This window comes from Lissotriton helveticus, chromosome 4_1, assembly GCF_964261635.1.
Source record: "Lissotriton helveticus chromosome 4_1, aLisHel1.1, whole genome shotgun sequence".
In the NCBI taxonomy this organism is placed as follows: domain Eukaryota; kingdom Metazoa; phylum Chordata; class Amphibia; order Caudata; family Salamandridae; genus Lissotriton; species Lissotriton helveticus.
Window position 1 is genome coordinate 267,190,771 of NC_136063.1, and position 16,510 is coordinate 267,207,280.

The following is a 16,510-nucleotide window of genomic DNA, read 5'->3' on the forward strand; positions in this document are numbered from 1 at the left end:
ACCCAGATCGCCAGAGGCTCAAGAACTAGCGTAAACAGTAAGGGGGACAAAGGGCAACCCTGCCTTGTCCCACGACCAAGCGGGAAATCTCTGGAGATGTGACCATTCGCTGCTATCTGGGCCAGTGGCTTAGTGTAAAGCAAGCGGACCCACGCGCAGAACTTGGGACCAAAGCCCATGCGATGAAGCACAGCAAACAGATAGGGCCACTCCACCGTATCAAACGCCATAGTGGCGTCAAGCGAGAGAAGTACCGCCGGCTCCTGTATATACTCCCGGTGGGCCATTACCGCCTGAAGACGGCGTAGATTATATGAGGTATTACGATTCGGCATAAATCCGGACTGATCCGGGTGTACCAGGGTGTTCAGGTGTGGAGCCAAACGCTGTGCCAATAATTTGGCAAGGATCTTCGGTTCCGCGTTCAGTAAGGAGATGGGGCGGTAGGAAGAGCATGATTCCGGTGCCTTACCAGGTTTATGGATCGGGATTACTGTGGCAAGGCGTTGATCCCTAGGGAGTTCCCCCATTTCTAGACTGTCCGTAAACATTCGGAGAAGATGGGGGGCCGTTATCTGGGCAGTGTGCTTATACAGTTCTATTGGGAGGCCATTGGGACCCAGGGCCTTGCCAGAAGCCAGTGCGCTGGTCGCTTCACGTATCTCCTCCACAGTGACGTCCGCCTCAAGCTCCAATGCTGCCTCAGGTGAGAGGCAGGGGATCGTCAGATCCTTAATATATTCATAGGCTTCGTCAGTCGAATACGGTGCCTGGGGGGCATAGATCGCCTCAAAGTGATCAGCCAGAAGTTCGACTATGGCTCCGGGGTCCGAGATCGAGGGTCCCTCTGGTGGCGTCAGGTGTGCAATCACCCTGCCCGCTTTTTCTTTTCTGTCGAGCCAGGCCAGCATCTTGCCGGCCTTATCGCCCAACTCATAGACCCTATGACGGGAGGCTTGAATCTTGGTATGTACCAACTCCCTTTGGTATGTCACCCACTCAACATTCCGCAGTCGACCTGCCTGAGCAGTCGCCGGAGAAGGGTGGGCCTCCTGGGCAGAGATCGCACACTGAAGTGCGTCCTCAAGGGCACCGAGATCGTGATGCTGAGTACGCTTCTGGGCAGCAATGGATGTAATTGCCTGCCCACGTATGACCGTTTATATGCTTCCCACAGGGTGCTATGGAAGCTCACGGAGCCAGTATTCTCCTGAAAGTAGTGGGTGGCGGTGTTGGACAGGGTTTTCATCAAAGGGGCGCTCAGCAGATAGCCCACACGAATGGGAAAGACGCAGCTTCTATGGGGACGGTGATTCGTGTAAGTGAGCCGCAGTGGCGAGTGATCCGAGATTCCTCTCGGACGGATGTCCGCCTCCTCAACGCTGTGCAGCCCATCACCGGACATTAGGATGTAGTCTATTCGTGAGAGACAGTGATGTGTTGCTGAGTAATAAGTGTATTGCTTCTCGTAGGGATGTGTGTGTCGCCAACTGTCTGTGAGGCCAAGGGCTTCTATTAGGCCAGCGAGTCGCCCACCTCCCCGCACCGTTGTGGTATGTGGGTGTCTGTCCATCGTGTGATCTACAACATCATTAAAGTCGCCCCCTATTACCAACGTCGCCGTTGGTAACGACAGTAGAAAGGCAGCTAGGGCCGTGTGTGCCGTGGCATGTAGGCCCGGTGGGACATACACGGATACAAAATTGAAAAGTTGGCCCTCTCACTGTATCGTCGCAGCTGCAAAGCGGCCCTGGGAATCAATTTTGGTCTGTTGACACTCCATCGGGAAGTTCTTCCGAATAAGTATTCCCGTCCCTCTAGAGCCGGAGGAGAAATCCGCATGTGCTATGAATTTATACCCCCATCTGTCCATCGCTCTCGAGGCCAGGCCCACAAGGTGAGTCTCCTGCATCAGGACTATCGCCGGGTTGCAACGCTTCAGGTATTGCAGTACTAGGCCCCGCTTTACCTTGTCGCCTAAACCCCTGACATTCCATGTGAGGACTGTGAAGGTCGACGTGTGAGAGGGATGTGGCACGCACTGCTCAGGTGTAACCGTCACGTGTACTGCCATTGAGGTGTGTGTGTGATTTCGTACTGGGCAATAGGGGACGGGTCCTGCATCCCACCTCTGCAAGGAAAGTGTCTCCAGCTAAAACGCGTAGCACGTGCCATAGATCGTTGCATAGTGCAAAAACTAAAACAGTCAAACATTCCCCCTCCTCCCCCCCTCCCTGCCTCCCTGCTGCACGGGTCCAAAACCGCCCGCCTCCCCAACTTAGCAGAGTGCTTAGTCCCAACCCAACCCAAAGTACTTGCTTGCAAGGGGTAAGTAGCTCCGTGACCTCACGAGCGGCTCCAAGTGAGCTCCTCCGTCCAGCACGGAGTGTCCGTCAAGGGTTACATCGACAATGTTCCAAAGAGGTGTCTCTCAAGGACTATGATTGCAGGGGTCTATTCTTCCGTGCGCTCTCCGTCCTCCAGGCCCGATTCTGCAAATAGATCCTGGCTATGACCCTGGGTTGTCTGGTGAACTGGTGGAGTAGCTGGCCGGTGGCCACGTTGACCCCTGTCATTTCGTCATGGTGCTTCCACTCGCCTCCAACCATCCAGCCAGTCCCTCGCCGCCTCCGGGGTGTCGAAGAACCACGCCTTATGATTATCCACGATTCGTAGCCGTGCCGGGAAAAGCATGGAGTAGGGTATCTCCTTAGCTCGCAGAGCTTTTTTGATGTCCGTGAAAGTCTTCCGTCGCCGGGCCACCTCAGCCGTGTAGTCTGGGAAGAAGGCAAGAGTGGAGTTCAGTATCTTAACAGGTGCAGAGACCCTGGCTGTTTGCAGTATGGCATCCCTATCACGGAAGTTAAAAAGTCTAGCCAGCACTGGTCGCGGTTGCGCCCCTTGCTTGGGCTTTCCCCCGGGGACCCTGTGCGCTCTTTCGACAGAAAAGAAATGGGAGAGGCCCTTTGGTTGCAGCTTCGTCCTGATTAAATCCTCCACATACAGATCCATGGATTGCTTACCCTCCGACTCTGGAATACCTAAAATCCGGACGTTGTTCCTCCTGGAGCGCCCTTCTTGATCGTCCAGTCGTTCCTGCAGTTTTCTGGTGACCGCCTCCATGCGCTCTGCAGCAAGTTGTAATTCCGAAGTGTCTTCCACCAACGATTTGGTGACTACTTCCACCTGCGCCACACGTTCCGTCATCTTGTGGAGGTCTGCCCTCAGCAGGCCAACGTCCGTTGATATAGACCCCACCGTCGTCTGTACACTGGAGAGCATCTGCATCAGATCTTCCAACGTCACTTTTTTGGAGCCATCTCCCTCTGTACTCTTATCCATGGATGTGCGACCCTCCGGGTGTTTTACAGCGTTTTTTTCAAAGGCGTACTTCTCCAGCTTGGATTGCGCCGCAGCGTGCCTGGTACCTCTTCCCGTCATAGCGTTTATGTTATGGCTCGTGATCGTGCCGGCGCCTTTGTTGCAAAGTGTGGCCGTAGGCAATCCGGGCCAGGTTGTGGGGAAGCGGTTGCAAACTGGCGGCAGTAAAATGGCGCCGTCGGTCAGGGTCACTGGTCCGCCGTAAGGGAGATCCGAGTTAGGCACTTGCGTGAGGTAGCCACCGGGCTGCACACCTCTGAGCGCTCGCCAGCGCTCCTTATCCGCCTCCCAGGCTGTAGTGACTCTCAGGCTCACTGCCCGCCTCAAGCCCTTGAGGATTCCCGGGGCTCCGCGAAGAATACTGGGCCTCTCCAATGCCACACCAGTCCCGGCAGCGCAGATCCCCAGGGGCCGTCGCGCAGGTCGTTCCGTGCACCAGTGATCGGGAAGAGGTGGGGGCGGGCGCCGCAGTCGCGCCCCGCCCGCATAGCAGTACTTCGGACTCCTGATACCGGGGCTCTCAAACGCTGGGGCCGCAGCTCTCCACACCCCGGGGCAGCAACGCTGTCGGGCGAATGATGTCCCCAGGCCGACCCACCTCCAGTCTCGATCAGGACAGCCGGCGCCTCAGACCGTGATTGACCAGCGGCAACTTCCGGCAGGGCTCCCCGACCACAGGGTACTTCCGGTCGGCCCGCTGATCTGCGGCAGGACGGCGTCCAGCGGATGTCTCAGGGCCCGCCTCTGCACCTGCGGCCGGCGGCACTCCATTCGGCCCAGAATAGGTTCGGACCACACCCCTCAGCGTCGGCACTCTGGTCCGGCTACCGGAGGTACAATGTGTCGGCTGGGTAAACGGATTAATGCACTGGAAGCCGCTTCGGTCTCAGAGCTCCCGTACTACGCCGCCATTTCGGTTGGCTCGTAGCCACGCCCCCCGTTTTAGAAGATATTTGATGCACACAAAACAGGGGTGTTCCTTACTTTGTGGGAGTTGCCTGCGAAAGGTCTGTGCAATTTGCACTTCGTGAAAAGTGGGCTACAGTTTTTTTTAATTTTATTGTTTGTTTAGGATTGCGGATCTCGGGAACGTGCAGGCATAGATAACTTTAGAGAATGGTAATTGGAGTATTCATTGTATATCCAGATTTCTCTTTTTTTTTTGGTCACAACGCACATTTGTGGCTACATTGAGGCACTGAGAAGGGCAATGGGTGGCACTGTACAAAACGAATACATAACACATCAGCCCTTTGCATTTATAAAGAAGACATCGGGTGACAGAGTGGTTTTATGAATATGGAGTAATGCGACACAGCGCAAATCGCCGCTTTGCCTCCTTCTGCACAAGTGACGCATTGCGGTGGGTGTTCCCAGGCAACTCCCATGGTTTTTGGTGCATTCCTAGATTCACAAGGACTTGTAAACCTGGGAATGTATCAACATTTTACGCCTCCCCAAGGGAGGCACAACAAGGGGAAATATCTTTATTTCTCCCTGTTGTTTTCTCTTTCTATATGTGCAGCACACATAGAAAGAGGAAAACGCCTCTCAGGATTGTTTTTGTGCAGGAAGGTTACCCTTCCTGCACAAAAACAATCCTGCATGCAACAGGGTGCCTGCATTTCCGCTAGGCTGATGAAACGGCGCAAGCACAGGGGGAAAAGACAGAAATGGACCATATAGGATAAATATGGTGCATTTCTGCCCTTTCCCTGTAACACAGGGCAGCATAGTAAAATACCTTGCTGCGCTGCCGTGTGCTACCATTCCCTTATACATACATCTAAGTTTGCAAACTTCACAGTCTCTCTGCTTCATGCACAAGCACTTTTAACATGTGCTGCCTGCTTTGGGGCCACTGCAATCATGCAGCAATGGAGGACAAAATAATGTTGCAGTGTTGGCTAAATTATGCAGCAAAGAAAGGCTGCAGCGTAATGTGAGGTACATTTTCTGATACTTTATTATTTTGACTTTTTTACACATCCTACAGTCTTTGCATAGCTTTTGCCTCAATAATACCAGCTTAACATACAAGTGCAGCAGTGACAACAGTGACCAGTCAACATTTGTAAAAGGCCTTCTACTTCACAGCAACACAAGTCACGTGTTTTGATCCATTTGAGCTACATAGAATTTTTTAGATAAAACCATTAGATTATGCAGCCGATGATGTACTATGTGGAAAATATGGCAGAGCTATAATTATGTGGAAAACTTTTGCAAACTAGGACATTTTGCCATTCATGTTTGACCTTCCTCATGCAGTCTCTGTTGGGTGGTATTTCTAGACACCTACAGAGCTTTTGGAGAGACAAAGGATGAAGGTGTCTAATAGTGATTGCAAGGGGAGAAAATAACTGATTGAGATAATCAGAGGGACACTACCTATTTCTACCTCTACCACTGTTTGAGTCTCATAAGTTCAGTATTGATGCATTTGCAAATCTCATTGCTAACTAACTTGAGTAGTAATTACACAAACTACTAATATAATAATTGTATCTCGTGCATCTGAGAATGCTAAAAGCATCTGCAAAACCAACAGGTCTGGGTTGTTTTAGGTGTATATATTCATTTTTGAGTGCTATTTTTGGATACAATACCAGGAAACCAGCAGGCATCTAATGCTGGCTTCATTACATGTTGCGTGGAGCACATAAAAAAAGTAGGACTACAATTTTGCATTGACCCAGGGGCACAGAATGATGTACTAAACAGTACTCCCCAACATGTGGGGCCTCCTGTCACAGAATTTAAACCTACTTTTTATGTTCAGAAATGGTTAGGAAAAGGGAGAAGTGCTGATGAAAGAACCCGCATGGCTCGGAGACAAATGGCACCTGGTTCCTCTTATAAGCGTAATTGGGACATTCTGTGATTGAAAACATATCCCACATTGTAAATGTATTTTAATGTCATTAACTAATATATTAAACCTCAAATAAACGTGTATCCATTGGTTGTATTAACTAACGTTATAAGCTGTAACTGGTCAGTGAATTGCTAAGCATACTAAAAATTGGTATGTTTTGCTCTTTTAAGCCTCACCTCTGCCTCCGCCCACTGACCCAATCCTCTGGTTATTCCCGCCTCCTGAGGCTCCACCCACAGTTCCCCTACTTTTTTTCCACCACTTCGACCACTGCTGATGGTGCAAGCCACCTTTCGTGACATCACTTCCTGTGGTGATGTCAGCGTCCCCCTACTTCTTTTTTTAGGATTTGTGCCCTGACCACAACCACTGTAAAGGTCAGTGCTATGGATGGGTCCTCATAGTGCATGAACACCCAGAGCAGGATTCCCTTCTGTGAGTGAATATTATCATGAGATGGCTGAAATCGACCCAGCATCAGCCTCTACCACAAGTGCCTAATACCAGGGCATCGGTATCTTCCAGAGTGGTTTCATACAGCGGGATCAGGATTTGACCCTTGAGAGTCCCCTTGGAAATTATTGGAGAAATTGGGAATACCTCACCAGATTCTCCTCTGAATCCCTAATTTTTCCACTGAGTTTTATCTAGAGATTTCTGTTGCTCTGAGCAGGCAAAGTCCTTAGGAGAAATCCACAGATCTCATAATACTAATGAGAATGGTAACCCCTGTTACCTGCCCTATAAAACTTAACAAAGGGATGTTAATGAGGCTCTAGGTGTTATAGGATGGTTATCTGCAGTGCTTTTTCACATGTTCACCCAATTTTAAGACATCCCAAAAGTCTTGTGGTCACTCTTCATTACATGAGTGGTTTGATCCATGATGCCGCAACGAGAGTTGAACTTGGACCAAAGAAAGTCACGGGCACCATAAGAAAAGTCACTCATATTATCAAATCACAACTCTTCGTGCAACAGTGCTTAATTAGCGTGGGGGTGATTGGAGGGTCGAAGGTACACGTTGCAGCCAAAGAGGGTAATAGTGTCCCCAAGCAAGGTACTGCCAAAGGGGTTAGTGTGTCTGAGGGTGCACAGAACCGTATAACAGCGTGAAATGGACAGAAAATATGATTCAGGGTGAGGGTCACTTTTCAGAACTATAACAAGACGAGTGTTGTGTCGTTCTGAGAAATTCCTGATCAACTATCACTATAGCTAAAATGAGAAAAACAACACGTTATTTGACATCTATCTTTCACCCTTAACAGCCCTAACTAACAATAACACATTAAGCAATTTATAGATAGAACACTTAGGTCTTTAGAAGTGAACATATACCAGACCGTGGTGCTACTATCCAGGCCAGCACCTCTCTGGCACAGCAGAAGGGCCAGTGATACAGATCTTTATCACCATTAGCCCCTTACAGTTGTCTTAATTTGGGCCATCAATCTAGAGTGATAATAGCATCCCCTCCTTAAGTATTCAAGTTCTGGTCCTTTCTGAACTTTTCAGTGAAATGCTTTAGACTCCAGGGATAATTTAGAGAGTCAGCAGGCCAATGGTATTTTTTTCTTATTAAAATCTGTACAATGCTGGTCAGACCTAGGATTGTGCACTCAGCCTATTTCAAAAGAAATTACAGTTTCCCAGTTGTAACTCAAAATAGCAGCACTGGGTCCTCACACCTACTCTCCCACAGTGCAGAAACTTAAACTATCGAACCATTTCTTTCAGAGAGGCCATGTTTAACTTAAGGCAGAGGTAGGGCTGCAGGTCTAGGACGGTCCTAGAGTTGTTACTTTTATTTACCTCAAAATCTGGATTTTAGGCACTATCTTTGTGAAAGGCCGTTATAGCCAATTCTAGCATAGCTTTTCACACACAGTGTATAAATATATGGCGATATTTCTGGTTGTTTTATTACACAGCACCTGCTAACACCCTCTTGCAATTATTAACCAAGTGAGTGTAACCTCGAGAGTCAACAAACCTTTCAGATAAATCACTTACAATGAAAACTGAGAGTGTCCCAAAGCATAACTAGGAATGCATGTTTTCCAGCAGAAATTTTTCAGCAGTAAGTTACTTTATTTCTGTTTTGTTTCCCCTAGAAAGAAGGATGCCTTGTTACATCTATTGTTACAAGTTTGAGATTGGTCTTGAAATATCTTTACAAACCCCACTTTATCTGTGATACAGGATTAACTTCAGAGTTGCCAACACGTGTTTCGCCCTGCGCAGGCATGCCAGCAAAGAGCTTTTTCAAGGCTAATAGAAAGTAAAAATATGCGCAAACCATAAAGATTGTATATTCAAATTAAGTATTCATGTAATTGATGCTCATTCCCATTCGTGACAGAATCCTCCACGTGTGATTTCATGATTGATTTTATCCTCAAGGATTAAATAGAAATGTGACAAAGTGAATAAATATAAGAAGTGAAAGCCATTGGTGTCAATTAGAGAATTGATATTAAACATACAGCTAATAATGCTAGTTAAGATTATCCCTCAGATAAAAAAGAAGATATATTCCTATTGATAAGTGTAGGAAAGTAGGATCTGCTTCTTATGGTTACCCCACTTTTTGCTTTTTTTGACTAGTCTGACTGGGATCCTGCTAATCATGACCCCAGTCTATCTTCTATCTCCCTAAACTGTTGTGTTTAGTACCTAGGTACATCCCGGATTGGATACTGGGGTACCCTTGTATCCCTAGGATATTGTACCCATGTACCCAGGGCATAGGTACCCCTGAGGTCCCCCATGGGCTGAAGCAGGTATTATGCCACCCATGAGGGACCATTCAAAATGGAACTACAGGCCTACCATTGCAGCCTGAGTAAGGTTGTGCTTGCACCATTTACTAAAGATATAGGTTTTCTATATCTTTGGTCACTGCACTTAAAACCGATAAGTCACCAGTTTAGCAGGCCTTTACAATCCTGAGAGCAGGATGCTTCATTCTAAGTGAGAGGGTGCCCCTGCATGAGCAAGACACCCCTGCAGCCTACGGAGTCTATTCTCCTGAGTTGTCAGTGAAGCAGCCATATACCATATAGAGGGGCACCGCGTAATTACACGATGCCCATCTCGAAACTGGCTGCAATGAATCCTATCATGTTTGGTATCAAACATGTTGGAATCATACCCCCACACCATAAACGGTGTGGGAGGTATGATTCCAAGCACTGGAAGAGCCCTCCATTAGGCTCTCAGTGTTCACAGTACCAGCCTTCTTAATCCGGAAAGCACAAAATGGTTGCTGCTCACCGAAAACACATTTCTGCCCTCCTGCTGCTGAGCCAAGCTTTAGCAGAGGAAGGTGGAACAGTATGCATCCTGTCACAAGGAGGTGTGACCACCTCCCAGACAGGATTTAGTGTGTTAGGGCTGGGTGTGTGCGCTTGTCAGCACCGGAAAGTCTGCATGAGGGGCACATTTGTTGTCCTTATGCATAGTCCAATTCAAACCAGTCCTGGGAGCTGTTGGCTCCCGCTATGGCGTAAAACTGGACAAAGGACATGGGAGTAACCTCCCCCCTGTCCAGATCCTTCCTTGGGAGGGTCCCCTGAATCGTCCCAACCCTTCCCCAATTGTACTTAAGGGCTTACCTGGGTGTAAGTCCCTAGATTTGTCATGGGACAAGATTCAATTTAAAGACCACTTCAACTTCTACCGTCTGGAAAAGCAGGACTTCGTAGAGGGCCCAACTTAGTCTCCCTTCTTGTCTCCTGCATCGTTTGTATCCGGGCTTCGTACAGAATCCCTCCAAGGCCTGTGGCGCATCAAAAACACTTGAAGGAATCTCCCTTGGAGTGAAGGAGTCACTTCCTTCCATTTGCAGGCACCTCAACACTGCTGACCGGTCTGCTGACCCCAAGCTCCTGCTGAGTCCGAAGGGTTCAACAACATAGGTGGTGGGTTTCTATGTCTTCCGAGGCCTGAGCTGTCCTCTCACCGAGTTTGAGGCTAGAGTGCATCTCTCCAGTCTTCCTCCTCCAGCGGACCAAGCCATTGCTCCCAGCGGGTCTTAAGGGAGTCTAATGTTCATGGGGTATTGTTTATCAAGGACCGGTAGATTTGGGATATTCCCTCCTGCCCCAGATATCCGATGAGGAGCTTAGCTTCCATTGGACGGAACTCTGAGATTGTTGTGTGATCAGGAATGTGGAGGGCCAGAGCATGCCGCAATTGGAGATATTTGTAGAATTGAGTAGACTGAAGAGAATCTGTTTGCTGCAACTTTTGGAAGGAGGAAAAATAATCACCCCTCCACACATCTCCCACCCAGGTGATACCGATCAGATCCTATTTCTGAAAGCCTGTCAATGACCCTACCTCCCACAGCCAAGTTCCGTGCCAGAGGGGTGTCTGCAGTGTAATCCTGGCATCCCAATTGGGTGTGTCGAAAAGCCAGTCAGAGAGCTCAGTGTACCTTTTCTGTAGCTTTTAGAAAGGAAAGTTGTTTACAGCTACTACACAACCCTCAGCCTGGTGTGCCCAGATCAAGTCCCTCTCTATCTGATAGCACTTCAGTGTAGTTTCTTACCTCCATCTGAACACTGTTGAACGTTTTTTAAATAATCAATAATAAAGCCTCTCTAGCCTTTCACCTGCTTATGTCATGTGAAACATTGCTTATTGTTTAAAAACAATAACTGGAAAAGCAAGATATCAAATTACATGAAATCGTGTTGTTTACACAGACATAATAACTGGAAAATACAAATGTCAAGCCATGTTAAAATAAGCACTAATTTAGTCAAGCAAGCTTAAATATCAAGTTGCAATGACACAAATATTTTAATGATATTGGTAACTATACATTAGCATTGAAAACATACATCGAAATAAATGAACATGTATAATCCAAAAGGGGCATACCTTTATAGAAAACATACAAGGATTATATTAAGGTAGGATTTGTTTCAACTTGTTCAGCTATAAGAATCCGTTATCCCAAACCTTATAAAATTGAGAACCAAATGTTAGATGCTGATCAAAAACACACTTCATTTTTCAACAGTGTTCACTGTAACTGAGTAGGTTCTTAGATGGCTAGGACATAGGTCTGAGGTCAAAGTGACAACATTGTACTCAATCAAAATGATTTCAGTCTTATATCCGTTATGTTTCCAAAAGTTGTACAACATCCATCTTTGGATCACCAGGAAAGAGTCATGTGGCCTACTGTCATTTTTGGTAGTGAGGTGAACAAAGGTTAATAAAAACTGCTCCTTGAATCTTAGCAGAGCTGATACTGAGTTGAATGTTATGATTGATGGTATTGGAAGCTACATACAGATCCAACAAAACCAAATCCACCGTTATCCTGTAACCAGCAAAACTCGTCTAACATAGCAACAAGCACAAGTTCCCTATTGTGTCCTTGGCGAAACCAAGTTTGTCCATTATCTAGAATTTTATTAACTTCTAGATGGTTGTTATACCATTGAGATATATGTTTCTCCATGATTTCTTCTTTCTGTCAGAAGATGTGTGAAGGAATGTAAGTGCTCTAAATCTCTTGTGTCCAGAGCAGGGGGTTGACAATGTTTTCATCTGCAATTTTTTTAGCCCAATGGTCGATTTACAAAAGTAATATATTGTTGAGTCTATCAGTACTTCCTGGTTACAGAAATATGTATAGCTTGTTAATTGCACAAAAAGATGTAATACCGGAGCCAGCATCTGAGCTGCAGCACTTAATGATTTTTCATTTAGATTTTTCATTGTGTACCAACCATGCATCAATTCATATTGTAAAATCTAATGAATGAAAGGTAAGTTTAAAGGAAACCTATGCAGTTTTGAAATGAGACCAAAACACTGAGTTTTGGATAGTAGTTATTTGTATACCTCTCAATTTGGGCTTACCCATAATATGTGTTTCAGGTTTCAATTCGCAAAATGTGGTTTTTTTGCATGCTGGTTTATGTTTGGAAGGTAAAATTTGAGAGAAATTCAATTGGTAACGAGAGCACTGAATAACACAGGATGCCGCTTCTGCCTCCCGTACCCTGGAGGCGGCACATGGTCAAGCGGTACGGTCATACTGAGGTGGGACCCACATTCGTTGACCTCTCATGGCACTGCTCCAGACTTCAAGGAGGACACTTTCCATTAGCTATGTTTTCTGATGACTTGTCCAACAACAGAACTCCTTTAGAGCCAAACAGACTCTTCCACTCTCTCACCGGAAGTGAAACCAGGTTACGCGAACACTTTCACAAAACAACAGCCAGGAATCCACTTTTCAGTAAAAAAAACACATTCCTTCCTCCTAATTAATCAAATAAACGTCTCACTGAAGAACAGGGGCCAGATTCGATGGGTAAACAGCCGTTACACGATTTTTTTGCTTTGCGATACCATTACAGCGCATGCATTACCACACATGCGTTGTACATCGCGAACTCGTTACTATGCATTTTTTAGAATGCATGGTCATTTACCACGCATGCCTTTATGACAAATTTTGTTGTAAAGGTAAGTATGGTGAATGACCATTGTGGGAGAGTAGGGTCTGCTTCCTATGGTTATCCCCACATTTTGCTATGTTTCACTGGTTTTTCGACTATAGTATGGCTGTGGCCCTGCTAATAGGGCCCACAGCCTAGCTGTGCTCTCTTTAAATTGATACCATGTACTTTAGGTACATACCATATTGGTTACTGGGTCACCCTTGTGAGCCCCTATATATGGTACCTTAGGTACCTAGGGCATAGGTGCACCCTAGGCCTACCAGGGGCTGCAGCATGTATTGTGCCACCCTGGTTAGCCTTCCAAACTGACACCACAGGTCTGTACTTACAGCCTGGGTAAGGTGGTGTAATCACCCCTTACTTAGATATAGTATATCTATATCTATATCTACCTTATATATAGACACATAGAAACCTATAAGTCACTCCTATGGCAGGCCTTGACAATCCTGGAGGCAGAGTGTTTGGTTTTGTGTAAGAGGGTGCCCTAGCATGGGCTGAGCCCCTCTGAGGCGTTCGGAACCATCTCCTTATAGCTGTTCTATGATATAGCCATACCATCTACTCTTAAGTGCATTATAATCCTTGCGGTTAATGCTAACTTTGGTTTGGCTTTATCAAAACATGTTGTGTAAGGTTTCAAACACTTTGGAATACTACCCCCCCCCCGCCAGTTCTGGCGGCAGGGGTAGCATTCCACCCTTCTAGAGGGAGAGACATGTAGGTACTGGTAAACCCGGTTAAAGTTAAACAGAGCCCCAGCATCACAAAATGGATGCTGCTGCCACAGACATGAGTCTGCCCTCCTGCTGCTGGACGAAAGTCCGGCAGGGGAGGCCTGGACAATAGGTTTCCTGTCCAGGGAGGTGCTAGTACCTCCCCAGACAGGCTTTAGTGTATTGGGGCAGGGTGGGTTGCATTCAGTGAATGTTTTTCAGACACTGCTTGGGGCACACAAGGTGTTCCATGCAGTTCCTAGTTCAAACCGGTTGCTGGGGCACTCAGCTCCAGCTCTGGTGTGAAACTGGACAAAGGGGATGGGGTGTAACCACCCCCTCCCCAGGTCCACCCGTAGGAGGGACCTTAGAGTTAGTCTAACCCCTAAACTTGCTATAAGTATAGAACCCCAGTCCCTAGGACTTTAGATTACCCTAGACGAAACTCTGATACATAATTCCTGGACCTTTGACATTCCATATCGACTGGAAGACGGAAGAAATCTCCCTTGTGGTCAAGGAGTGACCACCCTGTCCAAACAGGCACCAACAACATCTTTGCCGGTCTGCATTTCCGAGGCTCCCGCTGAATCCCAAAGAGTCTGCGACACAGGACATAGACTTCCAGACATCTCTGACGCTGACCTGCACTCCCAGCAAAGCTGAGACCTGTGGCGGACACGAGAGACGTGGGACCGGAACTCCTGGACATCCTGCATTTTTGCTACTGCACCTACTTCCCGAAGAATCCCGAAATTGTGCTTTGGGGTATTTGAAGCCCCTGCCCGAGCACCTTTTGCACTGAAGCTCAGAGGCCCACACTCCACGAGTGTCCCGTGGGCCCACTTTGTGCATTTCAGGTGGACGCGTCTTTGCGGTTCCTAGTCCATTGGCTAGTGAGCCCCCACAAAGACCAATCTTCACTTTCTTTAGCTTCCCTGGTTGCTCCAGGCTTGCCCACACTTCTCTCCAAAGAAGGAGTTCCTCAGACCTAGCTGGTCTGCACCGAAGCCCATCTTGACATCTTGCATGGATTGCGTTTGCCAAGGTTTGTTGGGTCCAATCCGGATACCGATACCGCAGTCAACTAGATCCTTCATGGGACAGCTCGAATCCAGCTCCTGGTCATCGTCGACGCCTCCTGGTCCACATGGCTGAAGAGACAAGGTTCACCTTCTCACCTGAAATCACCCGACATTGGCTGGCATCTTCCTATCGCCATCCTGGTCACTGGCTAGTGACACAGACTCTGTCTCCTCTGCTTTCAGGTTCTTCACATCTCCGATCCACCCGGACCCTTTTTCTCTGGTCGCCTGCAGCACTTCTTCGCAGCTCTCCAATGGAATCGATGACGAAACCCGACACCAAAAGACACCTATGCACCCGGCTTCCCTGGGTGAGGTAACACGAGTACTTGGGTGCTCCCGTGGGTCTTGACTCTCGAAGTGTCCTAGTCTAAAAGGGTTCCATCGTAGTTCATCTAGAAGTGCCCTTAAATTGTAAATTTGTAACTTGTTCGTTCTCCATAGAAAGTCAATGGTAACTCGCGGCTGTGTTTAGACACTGCACGCGTCTTCCGTGGGCCTCCTACATCCTAACCTTTGGTGGTTCTAGGCAGCCCCAGCAATTCCACAGGCCCTAGGCCTGCTTTCTAACTCTCACGTTGTTCTTATACCACTTCTTTACTGGCTTTTTGGCCAGTGAACTGCCTGCACTTTTTCTTCTCTGTGCCTGCCCTTTGCAGTTTGTTGTGGGTAAGAAAGCGCCGGGACACTCTTCGGAGTAGCCGAGCGCTATAAAAGACACCCATAACATAACATAACATATGGTTTGTGAGGCCCCTAGGGCATAACGTATACTGTGCAACTTATCATCTGCTAATTAAGTTACTTGTATTGTACTTTTACCTCTGACCTCATAAAGGGTCCAGAGGGGTTGTGTATAGAATAGTACATATATATATTTGATATATACCTTGTGTGGTGTGCTTTCATTTGATCATTCAAGATTATAATTGGTAAAACAACTTGCTTAACTAGTCTCCAAGTCTTAGCCTGAAGGCTGCCCTCCACAGCTACCACTAGGATAGCTTTCTATAAGGTTGAGTTTATAACCTACCATCAATAAGGGTCATTTGCACTGGTGCAAGGTGCCCACTGGAATAGTGGACATCATATACCAGGCCAACTTCTCAAAAACGTTTAAAAAACATGTAGACGATCCAAGTCGTTGTAAGGAAACAGAGGCTGTTCCGTTTCCTCACAACGACGTGCACCACCCCTCAGAGACGACCTGAAGCAGGAACCATGAGGAGAGAGGAACCATGAGGAGTGAGAGGTAAGGGGGATTGGGAATGGGGTGGGCATTTCTTTTCTAGGGTTTAGGGTAGTGCAGTGATATTTGGGTAGTGCAGGGGGTCGTGCTGGGGGTAGTGTTTTAGGATTTAGGGTAGTGCAGTGGTGTTTGGGTAGTGTAGGGGGTCATGCTGGGGGTAGTGTTTTAGGGTTTAGGGTAGTGCAGTAGTGCAGGGGGTCGTGCTGGGGGTAGTCTTTTAGGGTTTAGGGTAGTGCAGTGGTGTTTGAGTAGTAAAGGGGGTCATGCTGGGGGCAGTGTTTTATGGTTTAGGGTAGTGCTGTGGTATTTGAGTAGTGTAGGGGGTCCTGCTGGGGGTAGATTTAGGGCTTAGGGTAGTGCAGTGGTGTTTGGGTATTGTAGGGGGTCATGCTGGGGGTAGTGTTTTAGGGTTTAGGGTAGTGCAGTGGTGTTTGTGTAGTGTAGGGGGTTGTGCTGGGGTAGTGTTTTAGAGTTTATGGTAGTGCAGTGGTGTTTGGGTAGTGTAGGGGTTAGCGCTGGGGTAGTGTTTTAGGGTTTAGGGTAGTGCAGTGGTGTTTGTGTAGTGTAGGGGGTAGTGCTGGGGGTAGTGTTTTACGGTTTAGGGTAGCGCAGTGGTATTTGAGTAGTGTAGGGGTTCATGCTGGGGGTAGTGTTTTAGGGTTTAGGGTATGGCAGTGGTGTTTGGGTATTGTAGGGGGTCATGCTGG